Genomic DNA, 26,220 nt, shown 5'->3' with positions numbered 1-26,220 from the left:
TTTTTAATGTCTTATTAGCTTGGATATATGTAAGCCGTAGCTCAGGGCCACCTGTGTCTGGGGTAGCAAAATCCACGTGCTGGGCATAGTGGGCCCTGCGCACATCCCCAAATGGGCATATACCCATATGTTGTACGCAGGGGTGCAGAAGGTTAGCTCAAGATCCAAATTGTACCTTCCCCTACCCTACTTGTCCACCAACCCTCCCCAAAACTCTTTATTTCATTTTTTTTCCTTCTCTTAATGTAAAAGAGTTATTGAATCTATTAAGTGTATCTTGAAGAAACGCCAGAGAGGAGCAAGAAATGGAAGATTTGCAGGCCTTAGGTTTTGTTTTGTTTTCCCCTCTTTGCCCATTAAGGGAGAACCAGTTCCTTCTATTTCCTGTTCTGTGCTGCGCTTTTTAAAAAGCATTAGCTTTATGGTGATGGGATTTGGCCGCTCTGCAATTTCCTGTAACCTCTTCTTGGATCTAGGCACAGATAACTCACTGGGTAGGAACCATTTCCTGCTTCCCGGCTAAGAACTGGCCCTACAGAGTTCTTTCTGGGGGGGGTGGAACTCACCTCTGAGTGAGAGGCAGGATTCTTTGCAGACTCCAGCCTATCTTCGACCCAGACCTGATCTGGGAGTTGGGGGGAAGCAAGCAAGGAACAGGTGGGAGGTGGGAGGAGCCGGCACTCACCTCTGTCTGTCCTGGGCAGCTTGCTTTCTGGGTGGTGGCAGGCACTGCAGTTGCACTGGGCTACGAGGACGCTGCAAGTAAGCTGCTGAAAGGGAGTTTCCATTCACCCTTAGAAGGGAGTGTCCATCCCAGAAAAGGAGGCAGGCATGCCCTTAGCCCTTGGAGGCTGTCGAGCCACTTTGTCTTCTCTTCTCTGTCTGGTGTGACTCCCCTAAAGGAAAGGCTGAGTGAAACCACACACCCCACTGGCCATTTAACAGGTGGCTTCCTGGCCTTGGGACCCTGGGAGAAGGCAGCAGAAAGCAGTCTCCCGCCCCTGCAAGGCTAGCTGGCACTAGTAGTCCTACAGAGGAACAAGGACAAGAGCCCGTTCACTTTTATTTCCCCCTCTCATGTGGTTTATTTTTGGATTAGACGTGCAGGCTATTTGGGGGGGCTGGACAGCTGCCAGGTGAAAGGACAAGTACGTTGGCCAAGTTGTGTCCGTGCCCCGCTTTGAACTACCTCATCCCTGTTCCTTCTCCGTATGAGGCAGAGGCCTTGGGGTCTTAACCCTGAGCAACGTCTGCGGCTCCCCGTGCTTTTCCAACTGCGTGATCGCTGCTGCCCTTTGAAGCTTCACGGAGCATGCGTGCAATGGGAACTGCCTTTACTTCTGCCTGTGAGGCCGATGGGTTCCGAGGCTGGTGGTCCTGTCACACAGGCGAACGCACTAGTACGAACAAGGAGACCCTCGGTTCAGCACAGGACAAACCCTGAGACTAGAAGGCATTATATAAACAGCGTGGAGCAGCTAAAGGCACGGTTCTGCCTTTGTTCTGGCGGCAGTGTCTGCCTCCCAGGTTTGTGGAGCATAATGTTGACGCGGGTGGTTGTATCATCTCTCACGCTTCTTCGCTGAAGTGAATGGAGGGTTGGAGCCGTAGCGCTTGGCCAGATGGCAGGCGTGCAGCTTAACCTCCTCACCTCATCTTCACTGCCGTGGCTCTTCTTACTCCAGGGCTCTCACTGGATGCCATCTCTCCCATGTCCCGGCTCCTTTAATCCTCAGGGCAGCCAACCCTTGCCTCTGTGTGACAGCCAGGGAAGCTGAGATTTTTACCTTCAGGAAGGTTGAGGTGCGGGCTCCAGACTGTCTGACTCCTGAGCTGGCGTTCTTGGCCACTTTGCTCTGCTGCCTTCTCAGCTAGAAATGGTTGAGATTTTGCTGCAAACCCCCCCCCCCCAAAAAAAAAAAAAACCAAACCCAAAAGCCTCAAGGGGTGAATCAGACTTATTAATTTAACCTTCAATTTTATTCCCAAATTCAGTTCTTGAAAAGGGAGAGAGAATAATAGCGTTTGTGTGTGTGTTAACTGTCCCAGGCTGAATCTAGGGACAAGGTGGAATCTCTGGTCTCCCTTGTCCTTGGAGACATTTCCCTATGAGTAATTCACTGTGCAAACACTAGCGAAAGCTGGCCTGAGCTGCCCAGGCTGGGCTCCCAACCCATCTGAGCCCAAGTGCCCTTTCTCTTGAGAAGGTGCCAGATGTAGCACTCAACTGCTTGTCCAATACTGCCCTCTGCAGGCGTCTCTGCCTCATTACACCAGCTTGGTGTCTTCCCGGTATCACAAGAATGAGTTTTTAAAGAAAATTTTTACAGGTTCTCAAAAACTTGGTTTGCCTGGGAATGTGTCTATACCAATAGTAACTGTTCTCCTTGTGTATAAAAGTTGAGAATACCCGTAGTCCATGCAAATCTGAATAAAGTGTTTTTGTTCAAAATGTAAAAAAAAAAAAAAAAAAAAAGGCCAGGTTCCCAAATGTTCCAGAAGCTTCCTTTGATGCTTTAGATCACCCTTTTAAAATGATAAATTAAACATTTCTTCATAAAACAATTTTTCCATACATTTACTATTGCGTACTAGAACTGTAGAAGCAATTTAAGAGAATATTAGGACCCCACCCCTGTATGTGTGTGTGTGTGATGTGTACACCCATTTTATGGACACGTAAGGTGTCTTCTCTTCCTCCTCCTATTTGATATGGGATTCTAGCTGAACCTTGAGTCTGCGGATTCAGCTAGGCTGTTTGGCCAGCCAGCTCCCCCGCCCCCCCCCCACCCTACTGTCTCCACCTGCCAGTGCTAGGATGACAAGCAGGCGACAAGCATGCTGCGCAGTGCATAGTCCTCTCCCTGGTCCTAGAAGAATAGCTAGTCTTACGCCATAAGAAGACCAACAGAGTCAACTAACCTAGGCCCATAGGGACTTAAAGAGACTGAAACACCAACCAAAAAGCATGCATGGTCGGGACCTAGGCCTCCTACCCAGATGTAACTGATGGCAACTTGGTCTTCATGGGGGGTCTCCCAGCAAGTGGAGCAGGGGCTGCCTCTGACATGGACTCTGTTGTCTGTTACTAGACCCCTTCTGCCTAGAGGACTGCCTGGCCTGGCCTAAGGGGAAGCGATGCGCTCAGTCCCTATGAGACCCGATGTGCTTGGGTGGCTGATGGGGTAGAAGGCTCCCCTTTTTCTGAGAAGGAGGAGGAGCGGGGGAGGAGGAAGAGGCCTGGAGAGTGGGACCAGGAGAAGAGGAGGGAGGGAGCTGCGGTTTGGATGCAAGGTGAATAAATAAAATTAACTTAATAAAATGAAAAGAGTGTTGTCCCGTTATGATACACTAGAAGTTATAATCTTCAAGCCATATGCACTTAACACAGCATTGCTTTTTAAATCTTGTGTTTGAAAAGCTGAGAGGTTGACACCTTTTCTTGTGACTCTTAGGTGTTTGTTTGGTGCTGTACTGGGAATTGAACCCAGAGCTTCATCTGCACTAGGTGAACATTCTACCACTGACCTCCAGCCCAAGCTATTTTTTTTTAAACTTTTTATTTTGAGCCTGGGTCTTGCTTTGTTAACATGACTAGACTTGAACTCCCTCTGTAGCCTACTTAGGCCTTGAACTTGTGGGGTTTAAAACCCTTTTAGTAATCTTTTTTTTTTTTTTTGAGAATTCTGTACATGCATGTAAGGTATTTTGAACAAAGTCATCCCCTATTACCTTTTCTTGTCCCCTTTCTCCTATTACTGAACCCCCTTTTTATTCCCAATTAGTTCCCTTTCTATTTTCATGGTGTGTGTGTTCACGACTAAGTTTAGTTATGGTGACTTACATGCACATGGATGAGAGCATGTGAGAGCATGGGTAGCTTGCCGTTAGCCATAGTACTGAAGTAACTGTCTCCCTTCCTCGAGTGACCATTAACTACCAATAGTTCCCCAGGGGAAGGCGGGGTTCGTGGGCCCCTCCGCATGCGTGTCAGATCCCCCCAGGCCCAATCCTGTGCATGTCCAATAAGGTATGTCCAGCATCTGCTGGTTCATGGGTATAATATGTCATAGTGGAAAGAATTCATTCTACAGACATCCACCTCGTCCTCTGGCTGCCTCCTCTTCTGCCACAGCCCCTGAGCCATGAAGGGGTTGAGGTAGATGTCCCTTAACATACTAAGTTTAATGTGCAGGTCACATTTTTAGAGCTGTTTCATGAACATTGCTGCTCATCAGAGCTTACCATTGCTGGCCATGACCCAGTCATTGAGTATCTACCATCTGTTGGGCCTCTAGATAGCAAATATAGAAACAGCAAAACCCGACCTGTTACATGCTAAATTCTTTGTCATGGCTACCTGAGGGGTACTGAGTAAAGGAAACAGATTAATAATTATTCAGATGACCCACAAGAATTCAACTTGGTTATGTACTAGCAAAAAGTGTATTTAATGAGGCAAGAATGCACAGTGGACGTTGACCCTAGGATGAGCCAGACTCCTTCATGGCGAAATGAAGGAAGGTGGCTCTAGAGACAGGAAATCTAAACTAAGAATAATGCTCCAAGAATCTGGACAAAATTCAGGAAAGGGCATCTAGACAGTTAATAAAAAGAGACTGTCCTGTTTGGTTTCTTATCCTGTGAGGAAACGCTGACCCTAAGTCTTTGCATGTGCACATGGCTTTGGAGGAATTCTCATCAAATTCTTTATCATGGCTACCGCTAGGGGGCGCGAGAATCGAGCAAAAGTAGCTGGGTCACTGGTGGTGGTTTGCTTCTCAATCCTCCCCTCTCACAGCATTAGATTCTCAAAATTTGCACTCTCCATCACCGCTAACATTCCAGCACTCTCCGACTTCCTACAACCTTTTATTTACTTCAAGGTCAACATCCACTGCGCACTGTTAAATTGAATGTCCTTCAAATTCACCTGCAACCAGCCCCAGCCCCTCTTCCTGGAAACCAGTTTACCTCCTTACCTAGGACCCTCCCCCCCCTCTGCCCCTCCCACCTCTCCATCCCCCGCCACCTCCCCACCCGCTTGCTGCCAACACCTCCAGTTCTAACTCTGGAAAGCCTAGGATATGCTTACGGTTATAAATACTGGGAAATCTTGATTGTCAACTTGAGAAACACAGCACTAGGTGTGTCTGTGTGTCTGTGCAGGTGTTTCCAGAGGGCGGTCACTCAGGCCTGGGAAGACCTTCCCTCAGTTGCGGAGGGTGAGTGGGTGGGGGTAGCACCGGTTCCCTGGCAGCCCAGATATAAAGAAGTAGAAGGAGGAAGTGGTGTCAGCTTCCATCTTTACTGCTTCCTGAGAAAGTGCGCCTCGGGATGCTGGGCTGTAGTCCTCCACCGACAGACTGCAGCTTCGCTGGCCTTCCAGTGTGGATTTAACATCAGCGACTCTCCAGGGACTGGCCAGGCCTTCGGTGTTGGGTTGTGGCTGCTGAGTCATGCAGTTTCATGCATTCAGCTACCGGAGTCCCTGCCTCTCCAGCACTCCAGCATTCAGACGGCCATTATTGGGCTAAGCAAGGCCCGTTGTACAAACCAAATCTAATAACCATTTCGTTACACACATGCGCGCCTGCACACATGAAAGTAGGCACACATGCCTGCTTTCTAATGACTGCGTTCCTCTAGATAACTGCCTCTGCCTAATACATCTATTAATATCTATACATATCTTTGCAGTTGGCTGGGAAGACTGGCTCCATGCCATCTTCACTCAAGTACATGAAATGAAGAAGCTCCAAGGCTTTGCTTCTGGGCAGGAGAGATGCTTACTGTACTGTCCAAAAAAATGAGGTAAGAGTATGTACCATGTGAGTCTTTCTGCTTCTGGGTTAACTCACTCATTATGATCATTTCTAGTCCCATCCATTTGTCCACAAATTTCGGGATTTCCTTGTTTTTAATAGCTGAGTAGTATTCCATAGTGTAAATGTACCACAGTTTCTTTATCTATTCTTCAACTGAGGGCCATTTAGGCTGTTCCCTTGGTGGGGAGGCCCGATGGCACTCAAAGAAAGAATAAGCAGGCTACCAAGATGAGACTTGATAGTCTATGACCATATAGTGGGGGAGGAGGTCGTGTCTGTCCCCCTCCCATCCGTCCGTCATATACCTAGGGGAGGGGAATATGGTGAAAATGGGAGGGAGGGAGGAATGGGAGGATACAAGTGATGGGATAACAATTGAGTTGTAATCTGAATAAATTAATAAAATTAAAATTTAATTTTAAAAATGAGGAAAGATATTTCAGTGCCATTGTTTTCTTATAAGGTAGCAATGCTATGTATATTTGAGGAACATGAATTCTGTCATGTTTGAGTCCACAGAATAAAGTTTGCTAAGCTTGTTAAAATAATAATGTGTCTATCTACTCATTGGTCTGCTTACTTCATGTGTTTTTTGTCAGTGTCATCTTTATACATTTCGAATCTGTATTATATGGTGTGCATATTTTATAACCTTTAGGAATAAAAATTTTTATCACTTTGCCTTTAGCTAAAAGTCTACTTTGTCCAATAGTACTGTAAGTCCTATTAACTTTATTATAATTTTATTAGCACAAATATTACTACTCTGTTTTATTTTAATAAAAGTTTCGGATTTTTTAAATGAACAGTACATAGAGTTTTAGCTAGTTGTGTATTGACTTTTAATTAAAGCAATTAGTTTATTTACATTTAATGTACTAGCCAACCTTACTAGACTGAAACCTAATGTACTTTTCCCACTTGGCACTAGAAATTATACCCAGAGCTTCACACATGCTATGTAAGTGCTCTACCACTGAGTACATTGCTAGCTACTTTAACTTACCATGAGACAAAGTCTTTCTAAATTGTCCATGCTGCTGTCAGACTTATGGTCCTCTTGTCTTCGTCTCTGGAGTAGCTGGATTACAGGCATAAACCACCACTCCTGTCTTTAAAGATTTATTTCTTTATTATTATGTATACAGTGTTCTGCCTGCATGTACACCTGCAGGCCAGAAGAGGGCATCAGTTCACTTCGTTGTGAGCCACCATACTATGGTTGCTGGGAATTAAACTCAGGACCTCTGGACGGTTTGCTCTTCCAGAGGTCTTAACCTCTGAGCCATCTCTCAGTCCTACTCCTGTCTTTAAATTTCCATCTAATTAATTATTTCACTTATTTATTTATTTCCTTTGTTTGTGACAGGGTTTGGATGTATAAGCCAATCCCTCTGTCTCTGCTTTCCTGATTTTAAATTATATTTTTATGTTTCTTGGGCCCCAGCAGACATTGTTATGTTGTATCTTTGTACTTCATTTCTATAATCTGTTATCTTCAACCATTTCACTTTTCCACAGAGAACCCCCTTTAGTTATTGTGCTGGTAAAAGTTTCTGGAACTATATCAATTTCTTTTAAATTATTAGATGTTATTTTCGCTGGAGGTAGAATTCTAGGTTGATAGCTAGTTCTTTTGTCACCTGCATTGCTTAAATTTCACTAATTTTTATTTTCCTGGTCTCTGTCTGTTAAAACAAAGAAATATGTAATTTCTCTTTTCTATTTCTATTTCATTTCATCTATTTGACTGTAGTATACTTGAATGTGGCTTTTTAAGAATGTGCCCTGCCCTTGACGCCTGGGCTTCCGGAGTGTCACTTGATGCTGTTAGTCGCTGTTGGGAGTACACCAACCATTTTCACTTCAACAATTGCTGCTTCCTTGTTCTCTCTCACTTCCTTCTAAAAATCTCAATTTTCATCATTTTACATGTCTTGTTTTCCCTATAGCAGTTTCATGCCATGCTGTACCTCTGTGTTTTATCCTGATGTTTTCTTCTGACTTACACCTCTTTCCTAGTTCACCAAGTCTCCCTTCAGCTGTGTCACCTGCCTTTTGTTCCTTTCTTTTGTGTTGTTTGTTCATATCGCCCTGGCTGACATGGAACTTGCTCTATAGACCAGGCCGGCCTCAGAACCGCAGAGACCCATCTCCCTTTGCCATCCAACACAGCTAAAGTTTTGCTGGTGTACTTTTCAGTTCCATGTGGTTGGCCTATGAAGTTGCCATCTTTTTCTATATGTTTTCAGTTCTCTGTTTCTTATGTTGTATTTCATCTCATTTAGCAGATGTAATATGGAATTCTTTACTTGTATATATTTTGTGAGTGTTAATGTGTATGCCTGTGTATGGGCACATGCCATGCCTGCCAGTAAGCACATAAGGAGGTCAGAGGATAGCCTGAGGGCGTCAGCTATCTCCTGCCACCATGTGGATTCCAGGACTCGAACTCAAGTCATCAGGGCTTGGTGGTAAGTGGCCTTACTCATTGGGCCATCTCACTTACCCAGGCATAGTTATTTTAAAGTCTTTTCTAACTCCAAACTACTGTAGCTCTCTGGGACTTTTTCTATTATAGTTGTTTCTGCAGAATTGTGTTGTTTTATTTCCATGTGTCCTTGGTTATTTTTATGTATGCTGAAATTGTATGTGAAAATTGCTCGTAGAAGTAGTGAGAGGCTAATTTGGATGTTATGGGATGTTATTATATTATCCAGGGAGTACTTATGTTGCTTCTGCAAGGCACCCGGGAGCCCTTGTAGTCTGGGATCACCTCATTCTAATTTGATGAATTAAGTTAATTGGATGTTGGCTGAGGCTCAGCAAAGCCCCATCTGCTTCCAATCCATCTAGTCCTAAGGTACAGTCCTATGGCAGCCCTGGCCCAGGACTGGGGGTTACAGGCACTCCTAGTCTGGTGGGCACTGTGTTCCAGCTTTTCTCTGAGCAGGCATACGGAGCAGCTGAGCAGCCGAGCTCCTGCCTATCTTCTCACTTAGCAGCAGATGGTCCCATCTGCTGAGCTTGCCTTTGCTGGATGCCACCATTTACCTGACCCTTAGTGTGGTGGTTCTTTCTAACCTCTCTGCCTCTGATGCTTTTGGGAGGATTTCATTTTCAGTTTTTTGTTGTTGCTGTTGTTTTTGTTGTTGTTGTTGTTGTTGTTTTTTCTGCTCTTCTCATTGTCACCAGCCAGCGGGAACACAGGTCTGACATCTTTAGTTTGCCGTGACCAGATGGTAGGTGATGTAAATCAAGATGCAGCCAGGTGCACATGCAGCTGCATCTGTGGGAACGGTGGTTGCCAGGGTTAGGTGTTGACCTGCTGGCCATGAAGACCTTGTATTGCCAGCTTGGCGGTACAAGAAACAGAAATCAAGTACAGACTTTTAAAATGAAAAAAAAAAAACCCTCAATTTCAATACTGAAATAAACAAAACAGAAATAAAAACAACAACAACAACACTCTCAGGTCAGGTGTGATGGTTCACACTTACCAAGCTAACACTTAACAGACTGAAGCAGGAGCGTAGTGGGTTCAAGGCCAATCTGGGCTCTACAAGGAGCCATTTTCTCAAACAAACAATTAAACAACAACAAAAATAACTATCACCTAGCCAAAAGAAACCAGAAAAACAAGTGGGGGTCATACCCAGTCCAAGACACCAGTTTAAAATATGGAAACCAGCACTCAGAAGGCAGAGGCCAGCCTGGTCTAAAATTGAGTTCCAGGACAGTCAGTGCTATACAAAGAAACCCTGTCTTGAAAAATCAAATAAATAAAAAAAACTAATTAAATTAATTATTCGAGCCATAGGCTAAGTTGCAGGGAGAAATGGGGGCGAGTGAGACTTCTTCCTATTAAATTCTAGCCTCTTGGTAGTCGGGAATGCCTTGAGTAAACACCCCACACACACACACACACACAAAGCCTAGTTTTTAAGTTAATTTATGTCTTTACTGAAATCTCTTTAAAATGCCAAAGAGCCAGGGGGTAGATTCCATTCATAACAACACCAGCGACATTTCTGAAAAACCCTCTTCTCTTGTCTCTTTCCCAAGCTCTCCTAATGACAGCTTAGCATCTACTCTGCTTCCTGAATCTGTCTCCTGGAATTCCCACCCCTTAATTCAGGACCCCCTTGGCTCTGCCTCCCTTATCCTTCCTCTGGCCTTCTGACCTCGGCTGCTTTGTTCAGAAGAGAGTCTCTTTTTAGGTGCCCTCACTCTTAAGCTATCCCACCCACAGAATGGCATCTTTTAGAAATTCCTTCCCAAGTTTTCATATTCTGTAGGAGAAATGTACCGGAATTTAGCTGGCTGAGAGTAAGCCCTCCCCTCACAGGAAATGGGGGTGGGGTCAGTGTTGTAAATACTCTAGGTTGCCTGATTTTTCCTGTCCCACAGCTATGGCGTCTGAGGTGATGCCATGATCGATATCACTTCAAATGAGGGAGAACCCGTTTGTTTCTAGGCAGTTTGGCTACTAAAGTGAGTTTTGGTGGCTGCCATTTGCCTGGTTTGTTTGGTTTTTTTGTTTGTTTGCTTTGGTTTTCTTTTTCTATTGATGGATCAAGGTCCCCTCCCCTCCCCCAGCCTCCTCCAATCAGAATTGGGAGGAAAGGGTGGCTCCTAGAGAAATCAAACGCAGACTTTCCCTGATTTATCTAATAATAGAAAGTTGGCAAAGCATGTGACAGCATACAAAGCATTTGATAAAAATAACGTCTGTTCAGCTTGGGCTCAAGCTGAAGGGGAACGGAAATGTAATCTATTTCTTCCTAATGTAATCTATTTCTTCCTTGTGTGTTCTCATTCTGGAAGACCCATCCTGTCTCTCTCCTTAATTATAGGTATTTCAAATGTCTTCTGTAGTCAATGGCTCCTTCTCCCATGGACTGATGGAGGAGGCTGTCTTTTGTAGTCAATGGCTCCTTCTCCCATGGTCTGATGGAGGAGGCTGTCAGGCAAGGGAGGTATAGCCTGGGTGCTGGCTCTTCACTCCCCCTGCCTTCCGCCCCCAAGGTGCAATGTCAGGCCATCCTCTGCCAGTGAGTAAACCAGTGCGGATCTAGAAGGTGATCTTCTCAGCAGAAACAGGATGTGGTGCTGTCTCATGCGGTGGCGGGAGTTAGCTGATGGCTGGGCGTTCCCTTCTCTCCCTCTGGGTCCACCCATGCATCTGAGAGTCCAAACAGCCCGTAGCCCTTCCTGGGGGACCTTAGCGCCTTAAAGCAGCGGGTTCTCAACCTGTAGGTTGTGGCCCCTTTGAGGTCCACACATCAGATTTCCTGCTTATGAGGTATTTACATTACGATTCCTAACAGTAGCACAATTACAATTATGAAGTAGCAACAAAATAGTTCTGTGGTTGTGGGTCAGCACAACACGAGGGACTGTATTTCAGGGTGGCGGCATTAGGAAGCGTGAGAACCGCTGCACTAAAGCCCCCTTCTTGGTGGGGCCCCTTTAAGTTGTGCACACTAGAGTGAGGCTGAAGGATCTGCTGGAACTTCACGTGACTCGATACAGAGTCCGTTGGTACATGGGCGGGTTTAGTTATGGTGAAATATACATAACAAAGTTTACAGTTTAGCTATTTTACAACATGTGTTCACATAGTTGTGCAACTATCACCGTCCTCCATCTCCCCAGATCTTTCATCGTGGCCGACTGAAGCTCCCTCCCTGCCAACAGTCACTGCTTAGTTCCCCTAACCCATTAGCTACTTGTAGCTGCCATTCCCCATTGATGCTTTTGGGTAGTCAGGGAAGTGGAATGGGCCAGTATTCAGCTTTCTGTGTCTGGCTTATTTCTCTTAACATGATATCCTCAAGGCTCACGGTAGAAAGGTGAATTATTCTTTCTATGTTAAATAATGCAGTAAATTATTACAGCAACAGTTATCTTTAACCAGCTAGTTGACCAATGACTGACACAGAGAGACAATGATTTATTTTTAAGCTGTAAACACTGTGCTGGCCAGATTCTGAGCTCTTCTAATCTTCGTACCTTTAAAACCCACGTAAAAGCCAATCAATCTGATGACACCAGGGGCGGCTCCTGCTCCCTCAGTCTGTCCTTACAGCCACGTGCTCACCTCCATCTTGCCTTCTGGCGACTCCTCTCTCCCTGGCTTCCTCCCCTCCTGCTGCTCTGTCACTTTCTCCCTCTCTCCATTCGTCTCTTGCTCGAAAACCCGGGATAAAAGTCTGCCTACTCTCTCCTACTCAGGTGTAGGCTTCAGCAGCTTTATTTAGACAATTAGGGATAATTGGGGAACATACCTATCATCACATGGGTGCGGGAGATAGTTCAACATCCATAGCAGTGCCCATGGCCAGGCAGTAGCCAGATCTCCAGCACTGAAATCAGCATCTGAAAACACAGTTGGACCTTCTTCCAACAGTTCACCCTCGCAGCAGCATGTGGCAGCATTTCCTTCCTTTTAAAGGAACACTACCTCTCGTTTATCTAGTCATCCAGCAGTGAATGCTTGGGTTTCTTCTACCTGTTGACTGTAATAAGTAATTATGAATAAGTAATAATAATATAATTAACAATAGTAATAAACAGTAACAAAAAATAAATTGCAACAAATGCATTTCCCCCTATCCCTCTTTTCCCCCTATCCCTCAATTCCTTCTCCCTCTCTCCCCCTCAGTTCTCTGCCTGGGAAATCCTAGGCAAACTTCTTAAACTTGGGGTCCCTTTAACCTGGACTCTAGCAGGGCAGTTGCTGCATGTCTACAAGAACGAATGTGAGTCCGTGCTGAGCACAGTGCACAGTGCACAGGAAGCATCTTGTAAAGACTGGCTCTCATTATTATTTTTTTTAAAAGTTCACCTTAGAATCCACCGTGATGTTTTAAATTACGTTTATTTATTTCTCTTGGGGTGGCGGCATGTACGTGCCACCTCGTATGTGTGGAGGTCAGTTGTCTCCTTCCACCTTGTGGGTCCCAGGGATTAAGCTCAGGTTGCCAAACTTGGTGGCACGTGCCTTTAACCAACGAGCCATCTTACCAGCCCTGTCTTGATTTTAATTCCTATAAAATTTGAATGAAAAAACATGGTAAGCCTTCAAGGCGTCTCTGCCGGGGTGTGTGTGTGTGTGTGTGTGTGTGTGTGTGTGTGTGTGTGTGTTCTTCCTGTCATGTCTTCCTGGGTGGGGTAGTTGCTGACAAGGTGGCAGAGGAGATAAAGAGTCAGAGAGAGGAGGAAGTGAGCCAGGCATGATGGTCAGGGGAATCTCCCAGCTCTTAGTGGCAATTAGGCTGGTTCTCTGACTTAGTAGCAATCAAGTGCTTTTTTTTTTTTTTAATTCATACAGGTTTCACAGAACAAAGACAGACCAATGATTATCCAAGTGGTGCAGCTTAGGTATTTGATTTTTCATTACATGTCCAGGGTTACAAGTTCAGTCACAATTAGAAAATACAAAACAGAACAGATATTTTTACTACTATTAGCCCTATAACTCCAATTTTACAGTATCTAAAGAATGCCTCCTCCAAAGCAAACACATTTAGTACATGACAGCCTGCTTTTAGGCTGGCAGTGTTTGTAGTTTGAGAGCACTCCAGACAAACAGAAAATATCTGAGCCAGTCTTCTTATGAATAGCAGATACTAATACCTCATTTCTTTTGCTCTATGTTTCATCATTTATGCTATAAAGTAGGAAAAGTTTATTTTAGCCAATCTATCTTATTTACTGCGTTTCATTACTTCAGGAGTGTGCCCTATCTTTAAACTATAGTTTCAAGAGAGCTCTAAGCCTATAATAAAAAGAGACCTTGAATCTGCAACAATCTGTCAATTGTCTCTGTTTACCCTGCACCAATTATATTGTTTGAGTTTGCTTAGGGTCAGGCACCCCAAGAAGATTCCTGGAGTAATGGCCTCACCCAGCTATGTGTTTATCTGTGCTTAATGCTCTCCAGGGCATAAGGAAGACTCCCAAATAGTGGCCAGGTAAAGTTAATTTTTAGGATTTTCCTAAAAAGACCCAGACATAATTTTCTCCAGAAAAGACATGAAACGAATCATAATGCATAAATTCCCCCAAGAAAGCAACATGCAGAGACCAAAGCCCAAAAGTTAGAAATAGAAGGGCATCGATGCAGCAATTGGCTCAGCTTTGCTGGAACCGTGTCAAGCAGTTGTGCTGGCTTCATAACTTGCCATTTCCAGTGGATATGGCCGTGGCACTTCTCATTGGACAAAAATTACAAAGCTATGACGTCGTTAGCAGGCCATATATTTCACCCGACACACATCAAATGGGCATCTAGCCCCTGGACTGGATCTTTGTTCATGTGGAGCATCTCCAGTTTGCATCGCCAGTTTCCTGGTTTTGTCAGGCAGATGCAATTTGACAGTTGGCTTACGTTGTTAAAGGTAAAGGCCAATGCGTTAAAGAGCATGTAGACCGCTAGGGGGCACCCTCCACCCAGCCATGAGTATCTGTGCGCAGCCGAGGGCTCTGAAAGGGGAGAACTGAGGGAAGGCTTCACTAGCGAGGGTGGGGCAGGGGAGTGTGAGGAGACAGTGGCCTTTCTTCTGTAGATCTCCAAATGGAATTTGGGAGTTTAAATAGACCTCACCGTTGCAATATAGAGCCAATACTCTCAAAGCGGGGGTCCCAAAACCACCAGTCCAGCCACCACCAGGAACTTAAAGAATCCAATTCTCAGGTCCCCAGCGCTTTGGGATCTGTACCTCTAGGTCCAGTGATTTCTTTTCTATTGATGATTATTTGGATTTTGTAGCTGTTTAGGAGACAGGCTCTTCATACATAGATCAAATTTTCCTTGAACTTACCTTTCTGACTCAGTGTTCTGAAAGTTCAATTTATAGGTGTGTTCCACCATGATCCCCCCCCACCGTCACCCCAGACACATGCTATTTTTTGTTTATTTGAGACAGAGTATCATTGTGTAGTTCAGGCTCACCTGGAACTTGCAGTGATGCCCCTGCCCCTGCCTGCCAAGTGTTGGGATCATAAGCTTGTGCCACCAATTTTAGGTAAAATTTAAAAAAAAATTTTTTTAATTAAAAAAATACGATCTTGCTACATAATCCGGGCTGGCTTTGAATTCACAACAATCCTCAGCCTCTGGAGTGTCGGGATTACAGGAGAGAGCCCCATGCCAGCCTTCTCTGTATGCACAGCTGTTCCCCATTACCCCCATGAGGAGAAATGGTCTAGCTCAAGGTCTAGAACCTCTGCTCCCTAGTCAAAGACACCTTCCTGCATATCCACTAGTGAGAAAACCATGCTGGTATTTGCTCTGTTCACACTTCTGCCCGGAGGTGAAATAGAAGAGCCTTCACCGTCCGTGCCAGCATCTTCTTAAGAGTCATTTACCTGGGGACACCCAAGGGTGCTCAGACCAGTTGTTCTCCATGCACCTGTGCAGTCCCAGGGCTCAGTGCTGGGCCAGGGGCATTCAGGTGTCCTTTTCGTGGGCTTCAAGGCACCATGGAAGCAGCTGACTGAAACACCAGTTGGGGAGCAGAGCCATGAGAGGTGTCACCAGGAGCCAGGGGAAAGGAAGGGTAGAACCTGTTTGAGATGGCCGAAGGAGAGGAGGAGATGGGGTTAGTGCTAAGGATGCTGGGAAATAAGGGCCGACTCTCTTGAGCACGTGGACAGGCTAATGGGAAGGGGCCCTGCAGTGAGAGTGTTTGCTGATGAACAGATGCATGTGTGGGCAGCGGGTGGTGGGTGGGGTGGGTGGAGAGGGCACACTTCAGCTGAGCCTGGCACTCAAAGGCAAGGCTGCCTGGCAGTCGGTGCTGAGCCTTGTTAGTTGTGGGATAAGCCACAGGCAAGTGTGACCACAGATCCTGCACTTGAATGGGCCGTAATTTGCCTGTGGGCTTGTCTGCACGCCATCTCATCTAGTGCTCGTTCTTGTGGCTTACATCACTTCTGGTGCAGACAGCTCCTCTGGCACAGTGCTCTCTCTCCTAGGCGGCTGCAGCAGTGTGGCACCTGGCAGGGGGCAGCCCATCTGGTGACAGGATGTTGCTGCACAGGATGCGTGCCCAGCACAGCGGCTCCCGGATGACTCGAAGATACAGCTGCCACTGAATGCTTTACAGAGTAATCTGGGGGTGTGGCGCAGGAGGCGGGGGAGCTGGCCACTTCCACCTGGGATTCCTCCCTGAGCCAGGGAAGAAGAGGAGAGTTCTGTAACGTGAGGAAGGATGCACTTTTTATTGCTGTGGGCCTTTCTTAGGTGCCGGGCCACCATGAGGCGTTTTGTTCCGTGAGAGTGTTTGTGTGTTTGGGTATGTTGGGCATACATGTATATGTTCACACGTGAGGAAGCGCATGTGTGTATAGGTGCCAGGCTGGAGATCGACGTCCAGTGTCTACCTTAATCACTCTCCACTTTATTGACTGATCCAGGAGCTCAGCCAGATAATGCACCATGAATGCTCTACCCCTCGAGCCCTTTCCTTAGCTGTATACCAGGGAGGCTTGCCTTGGGGTTTCTGTACTGAGTATGTATGTGCGGGGATGTCCAGGCAGTGTGATGAGGCCCCAAGAGGGAGACACCAAAAGCAAAAGTTGAGCGGAGTGTTTTTTTGTTTTTTGTTTTTCTCAATGAAATAATGTCTGTAGCAGTTGAGCCCAGTTATCTATGTGCCAGATCTCTCTGGGAATGAGAGCACCACGCTCAGGGCTGTGCATTCTGGATCGGGAAGCATGTGGTGATACCCAAATCGTAGCTGCCTGACGGAGGGCCTGGGGCACAGCCTCATACTCTCATTGCAACCTGAAGATTATTTAGTTAAAGGTGTATTTTTACACCTGAGCTACTGAGCACCCCTAGCTTGGCAACACATTACAGGTGGTGCATTTCTGCTGCCCAACACCACACTGTGTTTTAGTGCCCTTCAGTATTGTCAGTCAGGTCTATAGACTCATTTCACACAGTGGGGTCTTAGCCTACATATATCCAGGCACCCATGGTAGTCGTTAAAGATGAAAGGTCCTTACCCCCACCACAGGCCTACTAAACGAACAGTTCCAGAGGGTAGGTAGCTTCACTTAGTTACTGTCTTTTTTTCTTTTTCTTAAAAATTATATTTATCTATTTATTTATTCACTTTACATCCCAATCGTAGCTCCCCCTCTCAATCTCACTCTTTCTCTCTCTTCCCTATTCCTCAGAAAAGGGGAGCATCCCCCCCCCTCAACTCACCCTAGCACATCAAGTCGAATAAGGGCTAAGCACATCCTCTTCCCCTGTGGTCTGGCGAGGCAGGCCTGCCAGGAGGAAGTGATCAAAAAGCAGCCAAGAGAGTCCATGTCAGAGACAGCCCGTGCTCACCTTACTAGGGGACCCACATGAAGCCTGAGCTGCCCATCAGCTACATCTATGCCGGGGCCCTGGGTCCAGTCCATGCTTGGTCCTTGGTTGGTGCTTCAGTCTCCACAAGCCCTTCTGGGCCCTGGTCAGTTGGCTCTGTTGGTCTTTTTGGGGAGCTCCTGTCACTTCCCTTCTCTCCTTCCCCCACTTTCCCATAAGGCTCTCTAAGCTTCACCCAGTGTTTGGCTATGAGTCTTTTTCTTTTCTTTTCTTTCTTTCTTTCTTTCTTTCTTTTTTTTTTTTTTTGAGACAATGGTCTATCTCAGGGTAGGTTCAAATCTGAGATGTAGCCAAGGATGACCTTGAGTTTCTTCTGACCTCCTATGCGGTGAGCTTTAAGGCGTAGATGCCGCGCTCAGAGCTTCCTCCGTGCGTTTCCTGCTCCAGGGGCAGCCAGAGAGTAAACAGCCACAGAAGAACAGAATGCCCAGGCATGCTTTTTACATCGCTTCTTCATAATGTTCCGAAAATTGCAACAGACAACAGAAATGTAGACATTCTGGAGAAGATGAATAGAAACAAAGGGAGCAACGAAGGATGTGAAACTGAGAAGCGTTCTCCAGCTGAGCTCCACCCTGCCGCCCAGGTTACCTTCAGTTTGGCAAATTGCTACACATCTGACTCTGACGCACCGTGACACGTGGAAAGCTGTGGCTGGAAGCTCAGATTTCTCCCTCGTAGACCCTCGATCTTTTTTCCAAACTCAACCAGCCTTCAGGAGCCAAGCTAAGTGTCAGCCAACCTAAGACAAAGAGGCAAAGTAAGAAAGTGATGCCATTTGAGGCCATCTTGAGACGGAGGCCAAGCAACCATGATGGAAAAACACGGGGTTCCTCACCTGCATGCTCACCCTGAAAAGACTAGCAGAGTTCTTTGTGGAGAGGCTGGTTGCAGCTAGGGGCCTCTCCCCAGCAGCAAAGCCACTTACGCCTCTATTTCTCGCGGCCAGCTTGGCTTCACACTCGCCCTTGGCAGTCTGGAGCAGTGCCTGTGGGTACAGGAAGCTGCAGTCTCTAAGGACCCCTGGCTTCTGCACACAGGTTCTGACCTCTGAGGGAGCAGAGGAATACAGGCCTTATATCGGTAAGGTGGCTCGGTGTGGCTTTGCTTTTAGTCCTGTGGAACCTTCCATGTGGAGAAAAGAGCAGTGCTATTGTCCAGGGACCCAAGCCCATGGGACAATGCGGGCTCTGTGTCCACAGTTGTTGGCACCCAGGCAGTTAACCCAGAAACCTTCCCTGTGCCCTTCAGGGCAGGCAAAATTTAAAGCACTCCCTTCAACTTTGGCCCAGCATATTACGGCCCAAGAAGACGCAGCTGCTTCCCCACTGCTTTTCCATGCTCTTGTGACCGCGGGGTCCTCTGCAGCTAATGAGCCCTGCGACAATTCGTAGAGCTCCAGATCTCCCTAGGGGACTCCTGAGACAAGAGAAATCTGTGTTCACTTAGCAAGACGAGCTATGGATTTGTACAGTGTCTTTCTCTTACCCTGCTGTAGCAGCCAGAGAGCAAACAGCCAATGAAGACCAGAAAACCTCGGCATACTTTTCACATTGTTCAGTAACACGTAAGAAAATTAAGATTAGCCAACAGAAGTGTAAACCATCCCAGGGAAAGGAAGGAATAGAAACAAAGGGGGAAATGAAGGAAGCAGAACCAACAAAACCAGCCAGGACATTTGTGCATAAATTCCCGGGTATGTCTACCAAGGACAGCCGTGAAATAGAGGCGTAAGTGGCTTCACTGCTGGGGAGAGGCCCCTAGCTGCAACCAGCCTCTCCACAAAGAACTCTGCTAGTCTTTTCAGGGTGAGCATGCAGGTGAGGAACCCCGTGTTTTTCCATCATGGTTTCTTGGCCTCCGTCTCAATATGGCCTCAAATGACATCGTTTTCTTACTTGGAAAAAAAATTTTTCCCCCGAGAAAGGAAACGTTCAGTCTTAAAGACTACCTCAATGAAACTCACTTCCTTTCCCTTTCCTTTACTGGTGAAAGGTCAGCTTACTGAGCTTCAGCCAAAGGCTAGGCACTGCCCTAGGCACAGGGAGAAAGCGAAGAAGACGCCAAGTCCCTGTCTAGACGGAGCCAGAGATCTAGCAGGGGTGTGGGTGGGGTGTGAGTGGGGCAGGTAGGGGTGTGGGTGGGGTGTGAGTGGGGCAGGTAGGGGTGTGGGTGGGGTGTGAGTGGGGCAGGTAGGGGTGTGGGTGGGGTGTGAGTGGGGCAGGTAGGGTGTGGGTGGGGTGTGAGTGGGGCAGGTAGGGGTGTGGGTGGGGTGTGAGTGGGGCAGGTAGGGGTGTGGGTGGGGTGTGAGTGGGACAGGTAGGGTGTGGGTGGGGTGTGAGTGGGGCAGGTAGGGGTGTGGGTGGGGTGTGAGTGGGACAGGTAGGGGTGTGGGTGGGGTGTGAGTGGGACAGGTAGGGGTGTGGGTGGGGTGTGAGTGGGGCAGGTAGGGGTGTGGGTGGGGTGTGAGTGGGGCAGGTAGGGGTGTGGGTGGGGTGTGAGTGGGGCAGGTAGGGGTGTGGGTGGGGTGTGAGTGGGATAGATAGGGGTGTGGGTGGGGTGTGAGTGGGGCAGGTAGGGGTGTGGGTGGGGTGTGAGTGGGGCAGGTAGGGGTGTGGGTGGGGTGTGAGTGGGGCAGGTAGGGGTGTGGGTGGGGTGTGAGTGGGATAGATAGGGGTGTGGGTGGGGTGTGAGTGGGATAGATGGGGTGTGGGTGGGGTGTGAGTGGGGCAGGTAGGGGTGTGGGTGGGGTGTGAGTGGGGCAGGTAGGGGTGTGGGTGGGGTGTGAGTGGGATAGATAGGGGTGTGGGTGGGGTGTGAGTGGGATAGATGGGGTGTGGGTGGGGTGTGAGTGGGGCAGGTAGGGGTGTGGGTGGGGTGTGAGTGGGGCAGGTAGGGGTGTGGGTGGGGTGTGAGTGGGGCAGGTAGGGGTGTGGGTGGAGTGTGAGTGGGGCAGGTAGGGGTGTGGGGTGTGAGTGGGATAGATGGGGTGTGGGTGGGGTGTGAGTGGGGCAGGTAGGGGTGTGGGTGGGGTGTGAGTGGGATAGATAGGGGTGTGGGATGAGTGTGGGGATATAGGATATGGGAGGATTGAGATGGAAACAGTATACAAGCAACAAAATCCGTAACAACTGTGAAAAAATGAGAAGTGCTAAAAAGCAAGATGAAACAGCATTCCCTGGCATAGAAAGTGGCCCTGATCATTTAAATAGTCACTAGGGAAAGTTCTCTCAGGGAGTGACAACTTTTGAGCACCAAGCTGCAGGGTGAGGAAGTGAGCCGCCGGATGTGTGGGAGAGAAGTGTTTCAGCATCGGGACAACGCCATTCAACATGCCTGGAGTTGTGTCTGGGCCTTCCACAGGGCGAGAGTGGCCCCAGCGGAGGGAAGTGGGCTGGGAGGAAGGGGGGACAGGCTGCCCCCCCCCCCGAGTTGTGCAGCTTATAGCACAGGTGGAGGTGAGCGCAGAGCAGAGCAGGGGCAACTGATGAGCTACAGAGAACAATGGAAATGCTGAGACGGGGGTGGTGGTGTGCACTGCACCTGTAGAGCGGCAGCACTTGATAGACGAGGCAGGAGGATCAGGAGTTCAAGGCCAGCTTTGGGTACATAGGGAATTAAAGGAAAAGCTAGGGGAAATGAGGCGTGGATAGAACTGTTAGTTTGCTCAGTCTGCCACAACAAAATAGCACGAACTGCATGGCCAGAGCCGCAATGATGGGTAGCTTCACAGGTTAGAGGCTAGATTGTCCAAGATGGTGGTGTTCTCAGGTTTGGCTTTTTTTTCCTGAAGCTTCTCTTAGGTTTGCTGTTGTTTTTCTGGCAGCGTCTGGGGAGGAACCTGGGCTGTGAGCGTGCTATGCAAGTGTTCTACCATTGAGTTACACCCGAATCCCTTCTTGTTTTTCTTTTACATTTACTGGTGTGTATGTGTGTTTTGTGTGTGTGTGTGTGTGTGTGTGTGTGTGTGTGTGTGTGTGTGTGTGTGCGCGCGCACGCGTGCACAAACATGTACTTATAAGGGCCAGAGAACAGGGAACAGCTTGGTTCTCTCCTTCCACCATGTGGGGACCAAGAATCCAACTCAGGTCATTAGGTTTGGCATCAAGTGCCTTTACTTCCTGAGCCATCTCCCATGCCTGTCCTTGAATTTTTTTTTTCTTAATGACAGTCTTCTTGCTGTGTCCTTACATGGTCTTTCTCCATATGCACACCCTGTGTTTTCTTTGTCTTTCTTGGTATTTTCTAATGGTACCATTCAGATAATTTTAGAGGCTACCCTGATGGCCTCTAAAGTCATATTCAGTCGTCATCAGTGCATTAAGTTTTGGGTATTAGAGTTTGACCCATAAGAAGGCAATGGTGGGGGCCAGGGAGCTGGCTCAGTGGATAAGGAAGCTGCTGAATAAGGGTTAGGACTGGAGCTGAGATTCCCCAGTACCCACATACATGCCATGCAGGTATGCTGGCCAGCCTGTCATCCCAGTGCACAGTTCTTAAGGTCCACTCGTGAACATCAAAATCCATCCTTTCCTGTAGCCAAAAAATACCCCCTGCGTTGGCTCATGTGTTTATTACGCAGTGGACCTTTAAGCAGATTCCAATTAAAGATGCTACAAATGCTTACATACAGGTTACAGCAGAGAGAGAGAGAGAGAGAGAGAGAGAGAGAGAGAGAGAGAGAGAGAGAGAGTGTGTGTGTGTGTGTGTGTGTGTGTGTGTGTGTGTGTGTGTGTGTGTGTGTGTGCATGCACTCTTTGTTCTCTTGGGTGTTCTTAGGAATGTTGGACCATAGGGTACTTTGACACTTAAAGGAAGTGCTAGACCACCTTTTAAGCAGCTGTATCACTTTTCCATCTTATCAGCATCACATGAGTGTTCCGGTCTCTTCCGGTGGTCAACAGGTTTGACTGTATATTCCAGCTAGTGAATGGGAAATGAAATCTTACCGTGGTTTTGGTTTTCTTTTCCCCAATGAGTAAGGATTTTGAACATTTCTCATTTTCCTTAATGGTCAGTGGTATATTTACTTTGGAGGAAGTAGCTATTTAAATTACTTGCCTATTTTTCTCATTTGGGTTGTGTGCCTGTTTAGGATTGAGTAGCCAGGTCCCTCACATACTCTGGATGCAAGTTCTTAGCTGGTACTGGTGCCCCGAACATTCCTTCCTATCCCATGGGTTGTCTTTTCTTTCTCTGTTGCACGCTTTGTAGCATAGAGCCTGTATTTTTGATGACCTGTCATATAAATTTGAGCATCCTCAGCATCTCCACATAAGTCCATGAGACTCTTTATTCAGGGATCTCTGTAAAGAAGCAACTGAAGTAGCCAAGGGCTGAGCCCAGAATTGCTAATATTCAGAGGTCTAGATATGGGGAGATGGCAGCAAAGGAGCCTGAGCAGGCTCCACAATCTTTTGTCTTCTGTTCTGTTCTGAGGGTGCTCATCTCTCTCCAGCATAGCTACAGAAGAGCCACAGTCCCTGTTTGTGTGTCAGAAAGTATGCTTCTCGCCCTCTGTTTCTGTTCTCTCCTTCAAGACCATGCAAGCTCTAGGGTCCTTGTCCATCCCAGTGTGGAAGGCTGGCCCCTTGAGTAAGACCTCTGGGGAAACAGATGCCAAGAAAGTGCCAGGGATTTATTGGCTATGACTTCTGGGAAAGATGAAGAGGTCAAGAGGCAGGAGTAAGTTAAGGAAAACCTTCAGGCTTCGTGAGAGGCAGGAGGAGAAGGAAGAGAGGGGTAGGAAGGGTTGTAGATTGCAGTGCAGCTCAGGGGACTTCCTGGCACTTCCATCAGGGGCTTGCTCCCAAAGAAGTCCACACTGGCTAGAAAATGACCTGGCTTCATAATTTCTGATATTATCAGTCTTTGGCTGGGAGGCCTTGTGCTCTAATAACCCAACGTCATGCTCCTAACTGTACTCCTTTATACATGCCCAGCTCCTTCATAGCCCTGTTGGTTTTTGTTGCTTGGGTAAACATTAGAAGGAAGTCAGAATTGATCACAAGGTGTGGAGATAGCCCAGGCAGTAAAGTGCTTGGCAGGCAAACAGAGAACTTCAATTGGATCCCTAGCACCCACTTAGAAAGTGGTGGCCTAGAATGCAGGGAAAGATCCTGTCTGAGAAACAGTACCCAATGTGTATCTGGTCATCACGTATTTACATACACACACACACACACACACACACACACACACACACACACACACACACGGGGAGGGGCACAAATTACATCCATTGGTTCTTATCTCATCAATACGTTTTTAATCTCCCTTTTCCCTCTCTACTTACAATTCCTTTCACCTTCAGTTATCACTTCTGCAGATCTCTGTGGCTTGCCTGGTGATGATGGAGCCTCACCTTTCTCAGTTAGGGTTACTATAGCTGTATGAAGCCTCCATCCCCACACACTCCTTTCCCAAACTCCGAATAGTAAATTCCTTTCTCCACAAAAATGAAGCGATGACCTTTGTCTTAGTTAGAGTTACTCTTCCTGTGAGCAAACACCATGATGAGAAGCAACTTGGGGGAGAAGAGGGCTGATTTCACTCACAGCTCCATGTAACAGCTCATCATCAAAAGCAGTCAGGACAGGAACTCAAGCAGTGCAGAAACCTGGAGGCAGGAACTGATGCAGAGACCATGAAGGGGTGCTGCTTACTGGCTTGCTCCCCGTGAGTTTCTCAGCCTTACTTTTTTTTTTTTTTTTTTTTTAAATAGAACCCAGGTCTAACAGCCCAGGGATGGCAACCACCCACCATGGTCTGGGCCCTCCTCCACTGATCACTAATTAAGAAAATGCCTTTCAGCCAGATCTCATGGAGGCATTTTTTTCTCAACTTGAGGCTCCCTCTTCTCTAACGACTCTAGCTTGTGTCAAGTTGACAAAAAACTACCCAGCACAGCCTTCCAATATAGAAAGCGTCCCCGATTACCCTTGAGGAATAACACCATGTCAGAAGCTGTGAGCTTACTGAGGCTGAGGTAATGATGTGCCAGAGTAGATGACCTAAGCAACAGAAACTAACTAGCTCCTGTTTCTTCAGGCTAGAAGGCCAAGAGCAAAGGTGTCAGCAGTGCTGGTTCCCGCTAAGGGCCTTGAAGGAAGAGCTGGTGCAGGCTGCTTTCATGGGCTTGGAGATGACATCTTCCTGTGCTGTTCCATTGTCCTCTCTGATTATGTCTGTCCCCAAATCTCTTCTGGTAAGGATGCCAGTCACACCGGATTAGAGCCTATACTAGCGACTTCACTTAAACATTGGTGAGTAGGTGGGAGGACACAAATTAGATTGTAATATGAGCTTAGGGATTGGCTGTTGTTACCTCCTAGTTGAGCATGTAGCTCGATCAGCCATAGTATGGCAAATGTGAACCATGCTGTTGGCATCTTCAATGAGTCCCCCTTCTTTGTTACCCATCATGCATCTGGCTCATCTGGCTGAGGCATTTTTGTCTACTTGGTTTTTCTGTGTCTCTTCCATGGAGGGTGCTTTCTGGTGGGCATCAAAATTTGATGCAAACATTTTTATCTTGTGCCTACTCTAACCTGTCCATCTACATGTCTGGGCCCCAGATCTTGTCTCTGACATTCCAGGCTCCTGTTGTGATAAACCACGTGTGCTCCTCTGCCCATTTGTCTCTGTGTTCTCTCACCCTTGAACACAAAATAATGAGCATATGCAACAGTGTCAGTTTTACCCAGTGGGTGGATTTCTGCCTTCGCTGTGTTTCGAGACCACTCCTGAATGTAGCAGCAACACACTGTTGTGTCATACTGCCTGGCGTCTAGCCACCAAGGCAGTCCATTATGGTTCACAGCAAGCCCTTCTCTTCTTTCAGGTTGTTCTAAGGACCCCCCAACATAATAAAGGTTCCTGTTGTGGGGGGAAGGGGGTGCTTGTTCCACTGTGACAGAGGATCTGAGGGTCTTGCCGTCTGTTGATGAAAGCTGATTCCATAGCTGGTCAGCAGTGACGACACACGCCTTTAATCCCAGCACTCAGGAGGCAGAAGCAAGTGGATCTCTAAGTTTGAGGCCAGCCTGGTCTACAGAGTGAGTTCCAGGATATCCAAGGCTACATGTACAGAGAAATCCCATCTCAAACAAACAAAAGTTGGCGCTATCCATACACCACTCTAAACTTGTTCAACTTGGTCACTTGGTAGATTCACAGATCCCAGCTCGTAACAGGTAGTTTCAGACAGATGATCAGTTTCTTCCCCGTGTCCACCAGGGTCCTGTGCCCATTCGGAGTGGCTTCTCTTACAGTGTCTGCTTGTGTGTCATGGACAGCATGACCCTGTTGTGAAATCACAGGGCTTCACAGACATTCTTCCACTGGCACCTGCAGCAGTGTCTTCTACCTCAGAGGAGACAAGCCTGTCACGTCCATGGCAAGTAACAGCACTTGAGTCTTTATAGCATTCCTGTCCCCTCTGTGAGGTACCCTTGTCTCAGCAAACTTTCCCACAGCGGTTAGTCACTCCTGGTGCATTCTGTCAGTACAGCATGATGCCTGTCGACAGGATGTATCCCTGGGGTTATTCTGTGGGAGTTCCAGGGAGCACAGTGCTCTTCGTGCTGTCTGACAACGAGAACAGGGGACTTAAAATAGCCTAGTGACAAAAAAAAATCAGTTATCAGTTTTATGATAAAGTAAGAGGGTATAGATCATCTTTCTAATTAGAATAGGAAAGAACATATGAATCAAGCCAGTGGCTATAGGCTTCCTGTGTAGGGGAGCCCTTATTAACCTGCTCTGGCTGAAGTATTCATCACTGCCACTGGGCCCAAGGCCACCTTGCAACTGCAGTCACTCTCCAAGCCCCATCTGGTCCTCCGCAGAGTCAGTGAAGGTGTGATAAGGACTGTGAGCCTAGCATCCCTCAGGGTCTTCTCAGACAGGACATGCTGCAGTAGCCCAGGCTGGCCTGGAACTCACTGTGTAGCCCCTGGCCTTGAACTTGAGGTGTTCCTCTTGACTCGCCTTCCTAAA

The 26,220-nt window shown here is 47.3% G+C and overlaps 1 protein-coding gene and 2 long non-coding RNA genes across 5 annotated transcripts in view; all 3 read right to left on the bottom strand.

Annotated features, from left to right (window-relative positions):
• Positions 1-1,457, bottom strand: part of FGF1 (fibroblast growth factor 1) — a 96,900-nt gene extending 95,443 nt beyond the window's left edge. Inside the window, exon 1 of one of the 3 annotated variants that reach the window (XM_084780356.1) lies at positions 686-1,457. The gene's annotated coding sequence lies outside the window, so the exon portion shown is untranslated. The remainder of the gene's footprint in view (positions 1-685) is intronic. The other 2 variants (XM_084780355.1, XM_084780351.1) reach the window with 2 other exon arrangements.
• Positions 1,458-1,528: 71 nt separating this feature from the next.
• Positions 1,529-15,300, bottom strand: LOC311596676. The gene is made up of 3 exons (XR_014778926.1): positions 15,204-15,300; positions 12,119-12,349; positions 1,529-1,892 (listed from the first exon to the last, which is right to left on the bottom strand). It is a non-coding gene; the product is annotated as an uncharacterized lncRNA (long non-coding RNA).
• A 524-nt stretch (positions 15,301-15,824) lies between these two features.
• LOC311596675 lies at positions 15,825-18,940 on the bottom strand. The gene is made up of 3 exons (XR_014778925.1): positions 18,059-18,940; positions 17,812-17,962; positions 15,825-17,719 (listed from the first exon to the last, which is right to left on the bottom strand). It is a non-coding gene; the product is annotated as an uncharacterized lncRNA (long non-coding RNA).
• Between the last annotated feature and the right edge of the window lie 7,280 nt (positions 18,941-26,220).

This window comes from Acomys minous (genome assembly GCF_964271855.1).
Source record: "Acomys minous genome assembly, chromosome: 4".
NCBI lineage: Eukaryota > Metazoa > Chordata > Mammalia > Rodentia > Muridae > Acomys > Acomys minous.
Note: the sequence above shows the minus strand (reverse complement) of the source record. Positions and strands in the feature narration are given on the sequence as shown.